We start from the raw sequence: 16,758 nt of genomic DNA on the forward strand, positions 1-16,758 counted from the left end.
CTATAAATGATCTTCCTAGGTAGTCTGACAATTATGTTTTAAAATTTAACTTTCTAATATTAAAATATAGCATCCAAAATTATAATTTTGAAATGTAAATTAAAACCAGCTAACCACTAAATTTCTAGTGTCAGTTAATTTACTAACAACAGTAATGATAGGAACAAGATAATTATATATTGATGTAAAAGTACGTTCCTATGTAGTAGAAATTAATACTTAATAAATGTCTCTATAATCAAAGATGAAAATAAAAATAAAATAAAAAATAACAACGTGTATCTTAAAGTGGAAAACTGAATTCACTAGTACCCAGAAATACTATGAACAAATTCTACAGATTGGTTTTTGATTTTTTAAAAATATATGAAAAAACAATCTGTCTTTAGCACTATCTGTTGGGCTTTGATTTAAGTGGAGGTCCTGCTTCATTGATTCCACTTTGTTTCAGGAATGGGTCTAAGGAAAAAGTGCAATTTTTAAAAATAAATGGTACATTTACTTGATTCAAAATTCAAAAGGTATACTAAGGAATGACCCTCTCGAAACAGTTGCTCTCTCTGGGAGGAGCCAATGTCCGGAGTTTCTCATGTCTTAACAGAGACGATAGTTAAAATATGCAAATCAATTACATATATGCTTCACATTATACTCCCTGTGTTTACAATTAAATTTTTGAGGTATAACTTACAAACAATAAAGTCACCCAGTTAAATGCAACAATCAATGAAATATGACAAATACACACACAGTGAATATACCACAAAATCAGGATGCAGAATATTTCCATCATTGCCAAAAGTTCATCTGTGCCCCTGTTCAATCAGCATCTGCACGCTTGTATCATACCAAGCAACCACTGATATTTTTTCTATCGTGATAAGTTAGCTTTTCAATTTCTAGAATTTCATGTGAATGGAATCATACAGTATGTACACTTTTTGTGCCCAAATTGTTTTCCCTTCATAATATTTCTGAGTTTTATCCATGTTGTTTTTATGCATTAGTATTTTATTCCTTTTTATTACTACCTATATATTATATTGTACACATAGAGCATATGTTATCTGTTATCTGTTGCATCTGTTGATACAAATTTACATTATTTTCAGTTTGGGACTCTTATAAATAAAGTTACCATAAGCATTCACATCTGAGTTTTTCTATGCAAGTATGTTTTCATCTCCCTTGGATAAATTTCTCGGAGTGAAAGTACTTAGTCATATATATATTATCACAGTACATAATCAATAAGTATACAATCAATTTTATGAGAAATTGCCAACCATTTTCCAAAGTGGCTGTTTCATCATTTAAAATCACATAAGTGATGAATGAAGCTGATGTTATGCATTCTCTCTATCACTTGGTATTGTTAATATTTTTAAAGCCTTTCTAGAGATTATTTAATGGTATGTCCTTGTAGGATTAATTTGCATTTTCTTAACTAATGATGTTGAACATCTTTTCATGTGCTAGTTAGCCATTTATATTTCTTTTCTTGTGAAGTGCCTGTTCAAAATTTTTGCCTATTTTCAGGGCTGCTTTTCTTATTGAGTTGTTAAGTTTCGTTATTACAATATAAATCCTTTGTTATCTGTATTAATCAGTTCAGGTTGTTATAAAAAACTATTATAGATCGCATGGCTTAAAGTAGAAAAATTTATTTTCTCACAGTTATGGGGGTTGAGAGGTCCAGGATCAAAGTGCTGATTGACTGGATTCCTGGTAGTGACTCACTTCCTGTCTTGCAGATGGCTGCCTTGCTGCAGAGACAGAGTGAGCTTTCTGGTGTTTCTTCTTATAAGGACACTAATCCTATTGGATCGGGGCATCAACCCTGTGACCTCATTTAACCTGAATTACCTCCTAATAGGCCTTATCTCCAAATATATTCATATTGACAGGGTTTCAACATGCGAATTTACATATATATATATATATATATATATATATATATATATATATGTATATATGTATATATGTACATATATACACATATGTATATATATGTGTATACATATATATATATATATATATATATATATATGCACATATATCTCAAACAGTTTCTCTTAGTCTTTGTTGATACTTTTATTTTCTTAACTATATTTTAAAGAACATGTTTCTAAATTTGGATAGTACAAATTTTTCTTTTATGGTTTTTGCTTCCTGTATATTAAATAAGGATTAAATAAGGAATGTCTGTCTATCCTAAGTTCATGACACTTTCTATAAATAGTTTTGTCTAGAATATTGGTAGTTTTAGCTTAAATATTTAGGCCTGTGATCCATTCCAAATCGATTTTTGATCATAGTATGAGGTAAGGGTTAAGTTTTTGTTTTTGGTTCCGTACACATATCTAAAAAATCCAGTACCATTTAATAAAAAAGATTATTGGATCAGAGATCCCCCCAGCAAGCTCACTGATTAGCTAGAAGGATTTACAAAACTCAGAAAAGCCGTTCTACTCATGGTTATGGTTTATGATAGGGAAAGGATACAGATTAAAATCAGCAAAGGAAAAAGGCACAAGTGGTAAACTCCAGGAGAACCAGGCACAAAGCTTCCAAGTATCCCCTGTTGATGGAGTCACATGGGGTTTATTCATTCCTCCCAGCAATGATGCATGACAACACCTGCATGGTTTTGCCAAGCATGGAAGTTCACTCAAGTTTTGGTATTCAGGTTTTTACTGAGAGTCAGTCATGTAGGCATGCAGCACCCACTGGGCCTGGGTTTCTCAAACCCTGCACACTTATTCTTCCCTCATTGAATTACCTTGGCACTTTTGCCAAAAATAAATCTGTACATTTACTTGTAAATTTTTAATTTTTTTCCTATTGGTCTCAATGTGTATGCTACTTCAATACCAGTCTAATGATAAGAACTCACTGAATGTGATAATAGTTACTTAATTCAGTAAGCTAGAAGTACTGAGTTTGCTTAGGAAAATCAACTGGATCTTCAGTTTCTTGTTAGGAAGGGACTGACATACAGAAAAATAATCAGAGGACAAATTATTTTACCTCAATTATGCATAGTCTTTAATTATGAATCTATGTCATTGACTGTTTTTCTATTCTGTTCTTTTTCTGCTGGTCATGCTTCCTGTTATTGATCACAGATGTATCACTGACATTAAATGATTTTCTAAAAATATTTTTTTGTTGTTGGATTTTGTATTATTTCAGCCATTATGCTTTTTTCTAGAGGAAGTAAAAAATAATACAACGCTGTTCTTGCAAAATAAAAGCTACATATTAAGTAAACTCTTACACTGGGAAGATATTGATTCATATTTTAAAAATTTGTAACCACTAATTAAACGGTTCTTGAATTTTCTTGAATTTGGTATTTCCTCATACAGAAATATGTTATAGAAATAAAATATATTTTGGAAACTACTAACTACTAACCAATAAAATGCCCAATTCTAAATTATACTACAGGTTTGTTGTTGTTTTTTTTAAAGAGTTATAATTAATCACAGACCCAAATACTGTAACCAGAAAAGTGAATCTTTGTTAATAATTTTTGTGTGTATATGTGAGTGGAAATAGTACCACGGTACTTGATTGATTTTATTTTGCGGTGACTATATTATATTTTACTCCATGAAACCAGGTGAGTTGCCTACCTTTTCTCTGATTCTTCAAAAACAAGTGGGAGGTGGGGGAGTGGGGGTCAATAATATTTTCTTATTCCTGCTTCACAGTAGTTTGCAAATATAAAAAGAGAAGCAACAGCTATTTTTAAAAGGGGACAACTATCCACAGAAAGTGTAAAACCGTAATTCTCAAGCTCTTTTAATACATACTTAAAATGTGTATGAATTTTGTACTTAAGTAAATATACATTTATTAAGCTGTGTGAAAGAGTAATGAAATCACTCTATTCCATTCTCATTGTACACTTAAAGTTAGACAAGTAAAGAATTATACATTTTATAGCTACAAATGTCCATTTAAAAAGAGAGGCTAATTAAAGGCATCATAAAAGGCCCATGACAGTGAGGACAAAACACACATTTTTTTTTTCTTTTTCCCTTTGATTCACTTAGGCTTTGAAATAAGACAAAAGCAAGGAAAAGAGATGGTGGAGGATAGAGGAAAGAAGCTGCAAAAATTGTATTTTTCCTGATTCATACAAAAACTGAAGGATTTGCTACGGATTATACACTTATGTTTGAGGGCTGACTCCAGCACTATTCAATACTATGATCTTGTAACATCTTTGTCCTTGAAAGTTATGAAATTCATTATATAGTAACTAACAAAGAATTTAAATACCTTGAATCATGTGATACTTTTACTTTAACTTCTACATTTACTTTGAACATTTTCCCTTAATTCACTTTTTGTGTTTATATTTCAGTTTATCGAGATGAGAGTTCTGTGAGTAGATAGAGTACTTTTAACTGTTTTATTATTGACAAAATCAACATTACTTAGGATTTTATGCTTTCTTTTGATTTGTTTAGACCATATATTTTAGATACCTGCTCTATGCAGGACACTATGGAGAATGGGATGAGAGGATAAGATAATATTCAAAACAGAATACCTGTTCCAAAAGTGCCTATAATATCCTAGGATACCAAATATTATAGGAATATCAAAACACAAGAAATAAGAATACAAGTGACCTATGCAAGGTACAGAAAAATCTCTCTGGAGTTCAGCAAAATAAAGATTATTTTATCTACGATTATACATAAATATTTTATGAATAAGGTAGACTTGAGCAGACATTTTATCATAAAACATATGTTGGAATGGGAGTAAGTAAGAAAGGTTTTGATATCTCATTATAATACTCTAGTAGGTATTATTTGTTGAGCATTTACTCTATGCCTAGTCTTATGCTAAGTGTATTCAATGTACTAATTAGTAATAAATTATCACATCAGCCCTATGAGATAGACAAGATCAACATTCCCTTTATGTAGTTGTAGCAACTATGTTAGAGCTTTTATAATATAGCTAAGTCACAGAGCTAATAAGCAACAAATCCAGGATTTGAGTCCACATTGACTGCAGAGCCCCCAGAAAATAGTAAGTGGATTGGGCTTTCTCTTAATTAGTCATGTCTGGACAATGAAGAATGCATATAACATATCATCATTAAAAATGCTATACTTAATATATAGATGATGTATTACAGAACTGTATACCTGAAACCTATGTAACTTTACTAACACTTATCACCTCAATACACTTTAAATTTTTAAAAGATATTTACAGACATTGTTCATTAATCCAAATTAATTGTTTTCCATATCATTATGGTCTATAACAAATATTAATAAAAAAGAGAATTACATTTTGAGAATAGAAAAATTTGAAACATAAAAATGAACACAAGAATGAATAATTTGTCAGTATCACTACAAATAGAAAGAAAGAAGACAATGAATTTGAGGCATTCATTTGTTCCTGGATTTTCATATCTTATGAATAAATAACCTAGTCCTGTTGATTGTAGCTCAACATTTCTCAGGTGGGGATATGCTGGGTCTGACAGGGAGGAAAAAGATGAGACTCTGAAGATGATGCAGTATTAGCTCCCATGTACAGGTGGGAAACGGTGAGTAGCTATCTGTAAGATTGAATTTTGAGTGTCTTTCATCAAAGGGGCCAAAATTAAAACAATATTTAAAATTTCATTAATTTAGGGGCACTTTCTGAAGATACAGGATGTAATACCTGACAAGGACCTCAGGGGACAGGGCAAACTTGCTGCTCAGATGACTCCAGGAGCCTGGATTGGAGTAAGAAAGACCCATACTAAGTGAAATAAAAATGCCTATTTTTTTCTTCAAGATGGTAAAAAAGAAATAAGATTCAGGGAGATGGGCATACTGGAAAGGATGATGAGGCGAGAAGCCACAGGATTATGTTTCACAGGAGAGCCCAGAGGACATGTCATTCACCTGAGGCAGTCAGTACTGTGCTGAGAGGAACACATGCATTAATAAGATGTTTAGACATCTCTCTCCTCTTCTTCAGTCTAGGACTAACTCAGTCATCACAGAGTACATGGGGACAGCAGGATGCTGAAATAATAAAGGCCAGGTGGTGGCACATAAACACAAGAATCCAGGAGAGTGTAATTACCATAAAGACAGGAGGGCAAAGATAGAAAGGTGGCCATTAGTACTGAACCCTCAGGCGATACAAAAATAAATAGTTAGCCTATGAAGGTACTTGTTAGCATCCATAATTTAAAAAGGCAAGACTGGAAATGTGGGAAGCTAAGTGTGACCGTGTACATAAAATATAACAATACATTGCTCAGTCCCCAGATCTGAGTCAATATTTAGATCTGGAACAAACTGACAAAAGAAGTGGACCCTGTGGCAAGTATATTATATGACCCTGTGGCAAGTATATTATATGAAGAGTCCCCTGTCTATCCCCAAAGTTATCTCAAGTAACTGCACAGCAGGAAAATAGGATGTCTAGATATCCTGAAGACTACTGGGCTCAGCAGCTGAGTTGAGACCTGAAGTATCACCATGGTCCATCAGTTAGAATGGAGCGCCTGTGGGAACACATGGGACCTAGTGGCCAATATGGAAAGCAAGTACTAAGCTATGGTTGGCTGAAAGCTGATTTAAAATATAGCCACTGGGTCCATGAACTTTCCCAGTGGCCATTTTCCCAGTCTGTGAGGGTCAATTTTGATGGATATGCTTCAAAGTTGGAGTAACTCCCAAACTAGATCCTCGGTCTATGAGACAAAGAGTTTTCATATTGGGGAAAGCCAGTAGCCTTTTCAGAAACTGCCCTGTTTTTCCAACCAATAAAATGGTAACTTGACTCTACATCTTCATTTAGTTAGGTGAGAAAAAACAGTACGTTCTGTGTTGAATGCTGGACAAATAATTATAACCCCATAACTCAAGTGGCATTCCCTATCAATGATCCAAGGAATTTCTCATGCTTAGCAACCGGATAATTAAAAAAAAAAAAAAAAAAAAATTAACCTCTGAACTTTGTTCCCATTCTGCCATCAGTTCAATAAATCTTAAATTTATAATATATACTACATGAGCAAAACACTTATCAAGGATGTCAGGAGTCATTTAATTGCCCCCTCAGGGTTAGGGATAGCCTGATAAATAAAATACACAATAACGTAAAAAACATGACTGTAATAATATCCATTACCATTGCTAGTAGTACTGATCAAACAACCATTGTGAATGTCATCATTGACTGACTACTCAGTAAGGTCGTAATACTTAAATTTCAACATTTGAATTTTCCCAGCAATATTATACAGGTACTATTATTTCCCCCAATTTACAAAGAAACAGGGCTTCAGAGAAGTCAGGTCACTTAGCTGAAGCTATAATACATGGCTATCCGTGGAAGATCAGTTTTAAATCCATTTCTGTGTCTTCACCTCTATTATTTTTCCCTTTCTCATATTTCAGGGCTAGAATGTCAATTCAGTGACTCTAGAATCCATGTTAGGTGTGTTGTAGGGTGTGTCTGTGGGGAGAAGAGCCTCTAAGATAATGGCTTCCATGATCATATAAATTTACAAAACACTGCCTACTCTATTGTTTGCTTAGGAAATTCAATATGTACCTTAGCATATTAAAGGCTTAGAGAAGTTCGGCAGTAAACAACAACAAACAGGAAACATACTAAAATGAACCCTCCAAACAAGATTCTTTAATATTGTTAAATTTAGTATTTCTCCGAGTTGTTTGACTATTCTATTAGTTAGGACATATTGGCTAGAATGGACAGTATATACTGTTCAACTAGGATTAGATGAATAAATTTGGCTATTTATCATCACTCATAACAAGAATCATAAGTAGTTTCTCAATTGGATAATTCAATGGCTCAACACAATTAGGAAATACTCAGGATCTTCTTCACTCTGCTAGCATCAACTTGTTAAATTATGTTTCCATTTCATACCATAAAATTTATCAAAATACCCTTGGAAACACGTTTTCCTGACATGCCAATTGACCTATGTAATTCTGTGAAGTGGTATTAAGAAAAATTTTCCTTTAAAAAATGGGTTTTATACATGTCTTAATTTTCAAATTTTTGACTTTCAATTTCATATTTAATTTCTCTTAATTGAAGCAAATATAAAGTTAATTTTGTTTAAGAATTTTAAAACACACTGTGTCAGCGGTACATGAAAGGAATAAGATTTCTAAATGACCAGAGGCAAGCATTACTGAAACATTTAGTGGTAGGATTCATTTTCTATCCTGATTAAAAATTTACTATTAATTTTGCATTTCTTAGAACACAGCAGAATCATGAGATCAGTAGTTTCATAACAAGTATCTGTATTTTGAAAATTCTACCATAACTGACAGTTTTAGGTTCTTTTTATTTTCCTCAGAAAGTTAAAGAATGATGGATTTCTAGACACATCATTTAGATGTACATTAGGCAGCAAATACCTAAAAAACAGTAACAGTCAAATTGCCATTTATTTGTCTACAAGTAGTTCAACTGGCCTATAATGCCATTAGGAATCTAGGCTCTCTCTTCCTTTATAATCCACCAACCTTGAAGTATATAAGCCTTTTCTTTTCTTTTCTTTTTTCTTTTTCTAGTCTCTTAGTTTTGATTCTTTTATAATGATGGCAAGATGGCTGCCACAGATCCAACTACCATGAGTTTTCAATGCAGATATAAGGGGAGAATGTGCGACAGGGATAGTGCTAACCACACTGGTCTCTTTTAATTCAGAAAGAAACACATTTCCAGAGACATCTGTAACACACCTGTGCTTCACTGTCCAGAATTGGATCATCCATATCTGCAAGTGATGCTAGGAAAGTGACGAATATACTTGTTGCAATTGTTTTAGATCAACAATAATCAAATGCCTAGATTTGTTCATATTTGCATCACTAAATGAGGTTCTGTTAAGAAAGAACACATTTTTGGATCTTGCCTTGGCAACACTGTAACACCTACCTACTCTTAGATACTGTGAGGTTTACAAGAAAAACATATGAATAGACTTCTGAGTTTGAATCCCTTTATTAGTGATGTGACTTGAATAAATTATGAAAATATAAAAATAGTTCAGAAATTGAAACAGAAGAAAGTTTTCAAGACTCCCGCCGCTACATGTTCTCACCTACCTTCATCCATACCCAAATATCCTTCTGTACTGTCTGACAACATACATGGATTATCTGTTCTCCTATATAAATACATATCTATATTTATTTTCCCTAGCTCTTAGCCCTTCTTACCTGGTCTAGGATATCACTTCGGCAATCCTCCTCAATTCTCTTCTGTGCCATTGATTTTCCTCTTTACTGGATTTTCCTCAGCAGCATCCACATTTTTTCTTCCATCTTCTTCACTTTTCTTGTAAGCTTATGCCTCATTCCTTTGCTCCCTTTGTAGGTAGCAATCTTTGAAAGAGTCACCTGTATTAATACATAAAATTTGTATACTTGTTTGAAAGAGTTACAACACTTGTAAAATGATACTCAGATATGACACAGTTCAAGGGCAAAAAGAGATCATCTTTTCCTCCGTGCCTTAAAGGCAAGAGTACACTTCTCATTCATTGCTGCCAGAATTTTATCACACAATGACTAAGCAATGAGAAAGGGACTACCATAATTGCATTAGACCAAACTTGGATAAACTTCTGAAATATGTTTGACATGCACGGGAAATGAAAGCAGACATTTGGGGAAAATCCAGAGTTCTTTACAGTAGAAGGAAGGAAGGATATGGAACATATAACCAACAAACAGTGTTGGTGCCACCATTGTCCTTCTAATGGCCTAGTCAATTAGGAAATAAATCAGATATCTACTAAAACCCACAAGGGATATTACTTCTGGTAAAGCATTGATTCCTTTTTGGAGTAATAATAGTTAATATCCCACAAGACACTGGTATTCTGTTGAACACAATTTGAACAGTGCCAGTATAGAGAAATGACATAGCATAAAAAGAAGTAGTGAAAGAGATATAAATGACTTGGATAGGTCTCTAAGGAATAATCAGTTTCAGTTAAATATGAATACATTTCAATTTAAAAATGCAGTAAACATTCAAAATAAATAAGATACAATAGGAACAAAAATACATTAAAAATAACATAAACTAATCTGTCTGAGAAATAGCCCCATGCCCTTTTGACAATAACTCATAAACAGTTGGCTTTCGCATGTCAGTTAAAATAACATTTTTTTAAAAGTACTTATAAGAATTGTTGAGAAAATCATTCGTTTATACCAGTGAAGTTGTGATTAATTTGTTTTTAACCTTACAATGAGAAGCAATTTGCCTGCACCGTCATCCTTTTTCATATCCTAATTCACACAGAACTAGCTAGAAGGGAAGAACAGTTACAGCATAAATGAATATCTTTAACCAACAGGGAAGTAACTATGATGTCTGTTTCTGGCTTAATCAGAGACAAGATTTATTTCCCAGTTTCTGATCTTTTTCATAGCTATAACCAAGCTAGATGGCATGTCTAGTAAAAATGCAAAATAAAAATAGATGAACAAAGAACCAGAATCTTTTATCAGCAATCCTGCTCATAAATGTTGATCATGTGGACTCCTTGATTGCCTGGATTTATGATACTTACTTTTCCTTGTTTTACTCACCTTCAGAGGATTTATCTAGCAATATCACTTGTCAGGGCAAAAACTGAAATAAAGGAGACAACTAAATTTACTTAAAAGTTCTGTTGGTGACCTATTGCTTTGAGGTAGGAACCATACATTCTTCATTGGAGAAGGGTATGAATCCTGACCCTCTAAAATATAAATATAACTTGGCTAGTGTTTGTCAGAAAAAAAGTTAATAATCCATTCTCCTTCCAACGCCCTAATCAACTGTGAAATAAATAAGACCTGGCTATTAAAACAGAGTATGAACATTATTTCTGATAAAACCAGTAAGATAATATGAGAGGGACCACGTTCCAAAGTGGGATTTCCTATTCTGTGGTACCCTGAACTGAAGATAAATTAAATTGCAGAGCAAGACAAAAGTGACTATCTGCTCATTTCCAAGCTCCAAAGCTGGCAAAAAGCGAGGTGTGATTGTTTCATGGAGCCAGGCTCTAAAAGAGATGCTGAGAGAGAGGAAGGAAGGAAGGAAGGAAGGAAGGAAGGAAGGAAGGAAGGAAGGAAGGAAGGAAGGAAGGAAGGAAGGAAGGAAGGAAGGAAGGAAGGAAGGAAGGAAGGAAGGAAGGAAGGAAGGAAGGAAGGAAGGAAGGAAGGAAGGAAGGAAGGAAGGAAGGAAGGAAGGAAGGAAGGAAGGAAGGAAGGAAGGAAGGAAGGAAGGAAGGAAGGAAGGAAGGAAGGAAGGAAGGAAGGAAGGAAGGAAGGAAGGAAGGAAGGAAGGAAGGAAGGAAGGAAGGAAGGAAGGAAGGAAGGAAGGAAGGAAGGAAGGAAGGAAGGAAGGAAGGAGAAATGGAGCGAGGGAGAGAAAGAAAATAGAAAAGCAAAACGAAAAGAAAAGAAAAGAAAAGAAAAGAAAAGAAAAGAAAAGAAAAGAAAAGAAAAGAGAAAAGTCTCCCAGTAGAATGTAACCTCCATGGAGGATCTTTGTTTTGTTCACTGCTGTATTTTCAAGTACCTGAAACACAGGGGTGCTCAGCATGTGTATTTCTTCTAACTGAGGGTTAATTCTTTTACTAGTTAACTCCAACTTCCAAAGTGTGTCCTCTGGCAGCAGAAATCCACAATTCTGAGTTAGCCCAAAACAACATGTGTGGCACCTGGAAACAATTAAGCACTGAGGCCATTTGAAAAGCACAGGTGTTCTGGCAAGCAGAAAACTTCCATTTTCTGTAACCAGCTGAAGATACTGATTAATTGACTTGATTTAAACTCAAGTAATGTCCACTGAGTTGCTAAGAGAAATGAGGTGACAATGAACCTTAGTTACAAGGGTAAAGGTAAGAGCCATTATATGTTTGTGTGAAAAATAAACCTAATTAATCTTAGCAGAATATGTAAGAAGATATTCGTATTAATAATTCTCTGGATTTTTATGGATATGTTGCTCTCTGATTCTCAGTTAACTTCAATGAAAATAAAGGACCTATAGAGGAATAGTGAAAATCCCTTTTTTTTTTTTGAGGGAAATATAATCATTCCAAGAAACTTTTCTTGATGAATCCATATTTTGCTACATCCTGGAAACAAGTTTCTTGTTTTCTCTTGTAATCTATAGTAAAGAATTAAGGATGATGTTCCAGGGAAAGGAGTTTAATACCAATTTGTGAAATTTGTTCATCACTGATGTCAAAACAATTATTTATTTTTCTGGACAACATTCTTTTGATTAGATAATTGTACACATGCTGAAAATAGTGACATTCCAGATTTGTGGTTAGAGGTATAGCTAACAGTGGCAAAATCTTTAGTAACATAACCCATGCTGGTTGAGTGATCACAAATGAAACATTTGAATTTCTTATTTATTTTTATTTATTTATTTCTAACAGGTGTAGATCTGATAGCTTTCCAGAGCTGCTAAAAGCAGCAGGAATCAAGTTCTGCAAATTAATTCATATGCTTCTTTTCACATGCAACATACTATTAAAATACATTTAAGGGGCAGTTTGCCATTTTTCTCCTCCCCCTTTTCCTCCAATGGTCAACTGCTTTTAAAATAGTAATAGTCAACTCTTGTTTTTGAATAATTTGGATGTTTACTTTATGTTACCATCTAGCAACTAGACAAGCTTATGGCAGAAAAATGTTTCAGAGCAATAAACAAAATTATTCAAAGGAGGTTGTCTATTACTCGAAATAAAGGTGTTATGCCATTTCTAGGGAAAAAAAATAAAGACTACATCTCTGTATTAGCACAGAGATGCATTATAAGGACCATCCCATTTCCTAAGACTTCATCTCTGACATTTTAAAGTATATAGATAGTGTTTTCTGTTTATAGTAGGAAGGCAGTTATAATAAGAAACTGATTTAAACGCTAAGAAATAGATATAAAAGATGCAAAGCCTTTAATAATAAAACTTTCTATAGAGGGTGCCAAAAATGTATACACATTTTAAGAAAGGAAAACTGTATTAAAATTGTAATACTCAACGTATAGGGGTAACAAAGGATGAATACAAGTCACATTTGATTTCTGCAATTACAAGAGGTGTTCAACGTGGTTACCATCAGCGTTCAGACACTTCTTTTTTTTTTAAGATTTTATTGGGGAAGGGGAGCAGGACTTTATTGGGGAACAGTGTGTACTTCCAGGACTTTTTTTCCAAGTCAAGTTGTCCTTTAAATCTTAGTTGTGGAGGGTGCCATTCAGCTTCAAGTTGTTGTCCTTTCAGTCTTAGCTGTGGAGGGCGCAGCTCAGCTCCAGGTCCAGTTGTTGTTGCTAATTGCAGGGGGCACAGCCCACCATCCCTTGCGGGAGTCCAAACGGGCAACCTTGTGGTTGAGGGGACGCACTCCAACCAACTGAGCCATCTGGGAGCTCAGCGGCAGCTCAGCTCAAGGTGCCATGTTCAATTTTAGTTGCAGGGGGCGCTGCACACCCTCCCTTGCAGGAGTCGAGGAATCAAACTGGCAACCTTGTGGTTGACAGCCCACACTCCAACCAACAACTGAGCCATCCGGGAGGCAGCTCAGCTCAAGGTGCCACGTTCAATCTTAGTTGCAGGGGGTGGAGCCCACCATCCCTTGTGGGACTCGAGGAATTGAACAGGTAACCTTGTGGTTGAGAGTCCAATGGCCCATGTAAGAATCGAAGCAGCAGCCTTCAGAGTTAGGAGCATGGAGCTCTAACCGCCTGAGCCACCAGGCTGGCCCCACAGACAATTCTGATTACAGCAAACTACTGCGTGAGCAACGCTGACCAAAGTGTCCACTTGTGTGCATTTTTTTGGCACCCCTAGTATATTCTTTATATTGGTCTGTGTGTCTTTATTCCTGTTGAGGCAGCTCAGTTTCCAACTCTGATACAAAATATTTCTTCTTTGCCTCCCATATTCCCTGTCACCCTTTTCATACATATTACTTTCTAAACTACTAAATATTTTCTATATATTTCATCATTCATTTTTATTGTTTCCTCTCTTCATACTTGAATCTAAGCTTCAAGACCTACAATTGGTGCTGATAACAGGTCATAAACAAATATTTCACAGATAAATAAATGCATGGAGATATTCCAAAGGCTATAGCTCAACATCAACACTGACATTTGCTAGTTGTATGATAATCAACAAGTTATTTAATGCTTTGAATCACAATTGGCTATCCAAGGAATGAAGATGATTAATAGTTAATTATAATATTATCATCATTAATTACAGCTATCTGTTGGCCATTTACTAGGCATCAAAAAGTATGCTTTCATTATATCATAATAATATAATGACACTATTAGTGATATTTATATCTTCATACCCATTTTGATGGTGAGAAAACTGACACAAATGTTCAAGTAACTTTCAAAAGATCACATTGCTAGGAAAAAAAAAAAAAAAGATAGATGCACAATTTGAAGCCTGGTCTACATTGTCCATGCACTTCTAATGAATACTTTGCCAGAAATATGAACATGAATATGTTTTGTAAACTTAAAAGGACACAAGATTACAAAAACAAATAAACTTCCCCCATATTCTTTTTGATGCCTCAGCATAACAGATGATGTATTTTAATAAATAAAATGTGTAATTCATTGGCTGATGAATTTCCAATGGTTCCAGTGTTCTATTGACTTCCTAAAGAGGAAACGATACCATGAAATGTAGGTAGAACTTTATTTCTCCCCCAACTACAGCTACTAGGTCTATAACTTTAGCACTGATAAGAAAAGGGGTAGTGGCTAACCAGAAGCACAGGGAAGAGGGGGAAAAGGGAAACAAAATGAATGGGGATATTCAGTAACTTCCCTTTCTATCCTTTAGAAAGATGCGCATCTTTTAAGTGTGATTGGTGCTTAGGGAATAATTGTTTAAGGAGTTGACCAAGTCATTGAAGGCTGTCAGCTACTTGGTATGGTGAACATATCAAAACAGTACCACAGAGACTAAAATTTATTCTGGAGTACAGGTTTACAGCATTCTACATATAATTAATTTTTGTTTACCATGTTTACAATAGTTAGAGTTTTTAGGAAGGAGTTCATATTATTCATTAATTGAGACTGTACTATTCCTTGATTTGTGCTTTCTTTATAATCATCCTTACGTATGAGAGGTTCGAGTTTTTAATGGTTTTAAAGTCATAGAAAAGATCTTTATGACAGAAATAATATATATTTCCGTCATAAAGATAGGATGGAAATATTATATTATAATAATGTTATAAAAATATTACATTATAATAAGTGGACTATATTATAATATAGTTCCCAGAGATTTAAAAAGAAACTTTTTAATTTTAGCAATGTTTGGATTGACAGAAAAATTACAAAGACAGGACAGTGTCCTGTATATGTCATATCGGTTTCTCCTCTTACTAGCATCTTATGTTGGTATGGAATATGTGTTACAATTAATATAAACTGGTATTGATATATTTATTACTCAGTAAAGTCCATACTTGATTCAGATTTCACTGATATGTGGTATATAAAACTGAAAACAACACAAGAACAAGGCAAACAAATAAAGAAACAAAAACTCATAGACACAGACAACAGTTTAGTGGTTACCAGAGGGTAAGGGGAGAGGAGAGATGTTACATGAGGGTAAAGGGGATCAAATATATGGTGATGGAAGGAGAACTGACTCTGGGTGGTGAACATACAATGTGATATACAGATGATGCATTACAGAACTGTACATCTGAAATCTATGTAACTTTATTAACAATTGTCACTCCAATAAACTTTAATTTATAAAAACAAACAAACAAAAAACAAATTTTCTAATTTCATGGTTCCTTTTTCTGTTCCAGGATCCCACACTACAGGAAGCTGTCATGCCTCCTCAGGCTCTACATGACTGTGAGAGTTTCTCAAACTTCCCTTGTTTTTATGTCCTTGACAGTTTTGAGGCATACTGGTCAGGTATTTTATAGCAAGTCTCACAGTTGGGATTTGTCTGATGTTTTTCTAGTGATTAGATTGGCCTTATGGGTTTTTGAGAGGCAGACCATAGAGGGAAAATGTTACTTTCATCATATCATATCAAGGATGCATACTACCAACATGACTGGCCACTATTTATATTGACCTTCATTACCTGGATGAGGTACTGTTCCTTAGGTTTATCACTGTAAAGTCACTTCCCCCCCTCCGCTTCCCATACTGTACCCTTTGTAAGGATGTCTATACACAGCTTACATTTAAGGAATGGAAAGTAAGTGCCCTGCCTCCTTTAGGGCAGAGCATCTAAATAAACTATTTAGAATTCTTCTGCAAGAAGGGAGATTTGTTTATTATCTCCATTCACTTATTTGTTAAGTCATTTATATCTATCTATCTATCTATCTATCTATCTATATATAGATAGATATATATAGATATATAGATATATAGATATATAGATATAGATATATATATAGATATAGATAGATAGATAGATCTATATATATATCTATATAGATCTATCTATCTATCTATCTATCTATCTATCTATCTATCTATATCTCAATATTGACTCTGATTCCTGGACTTTTTGTGACAAAGATTTGATTTCACTTAAATGTATAAGTCTTATTATCACTAGGAATCTCATTTTTCATATTCTTTCATCCTTTTCCCTTTAATAAGGTTTATAGAGCCATGCACTTAAAA

This window comes from Rhinolophus sinicus, chromosome 3, assembly GCF_057876585.1.
Source record: "Rhinolophus sinicus isolate RSI-liver-muscle chromosome 3, RSI-T2T, whole genome shotgun sequence".
NCBI lineage: Eukaryota > Metazoa > Chordata > Mammalia > Chiroptera > Rhinolophidae > Rhinolophus > Rhinolophus sinicus.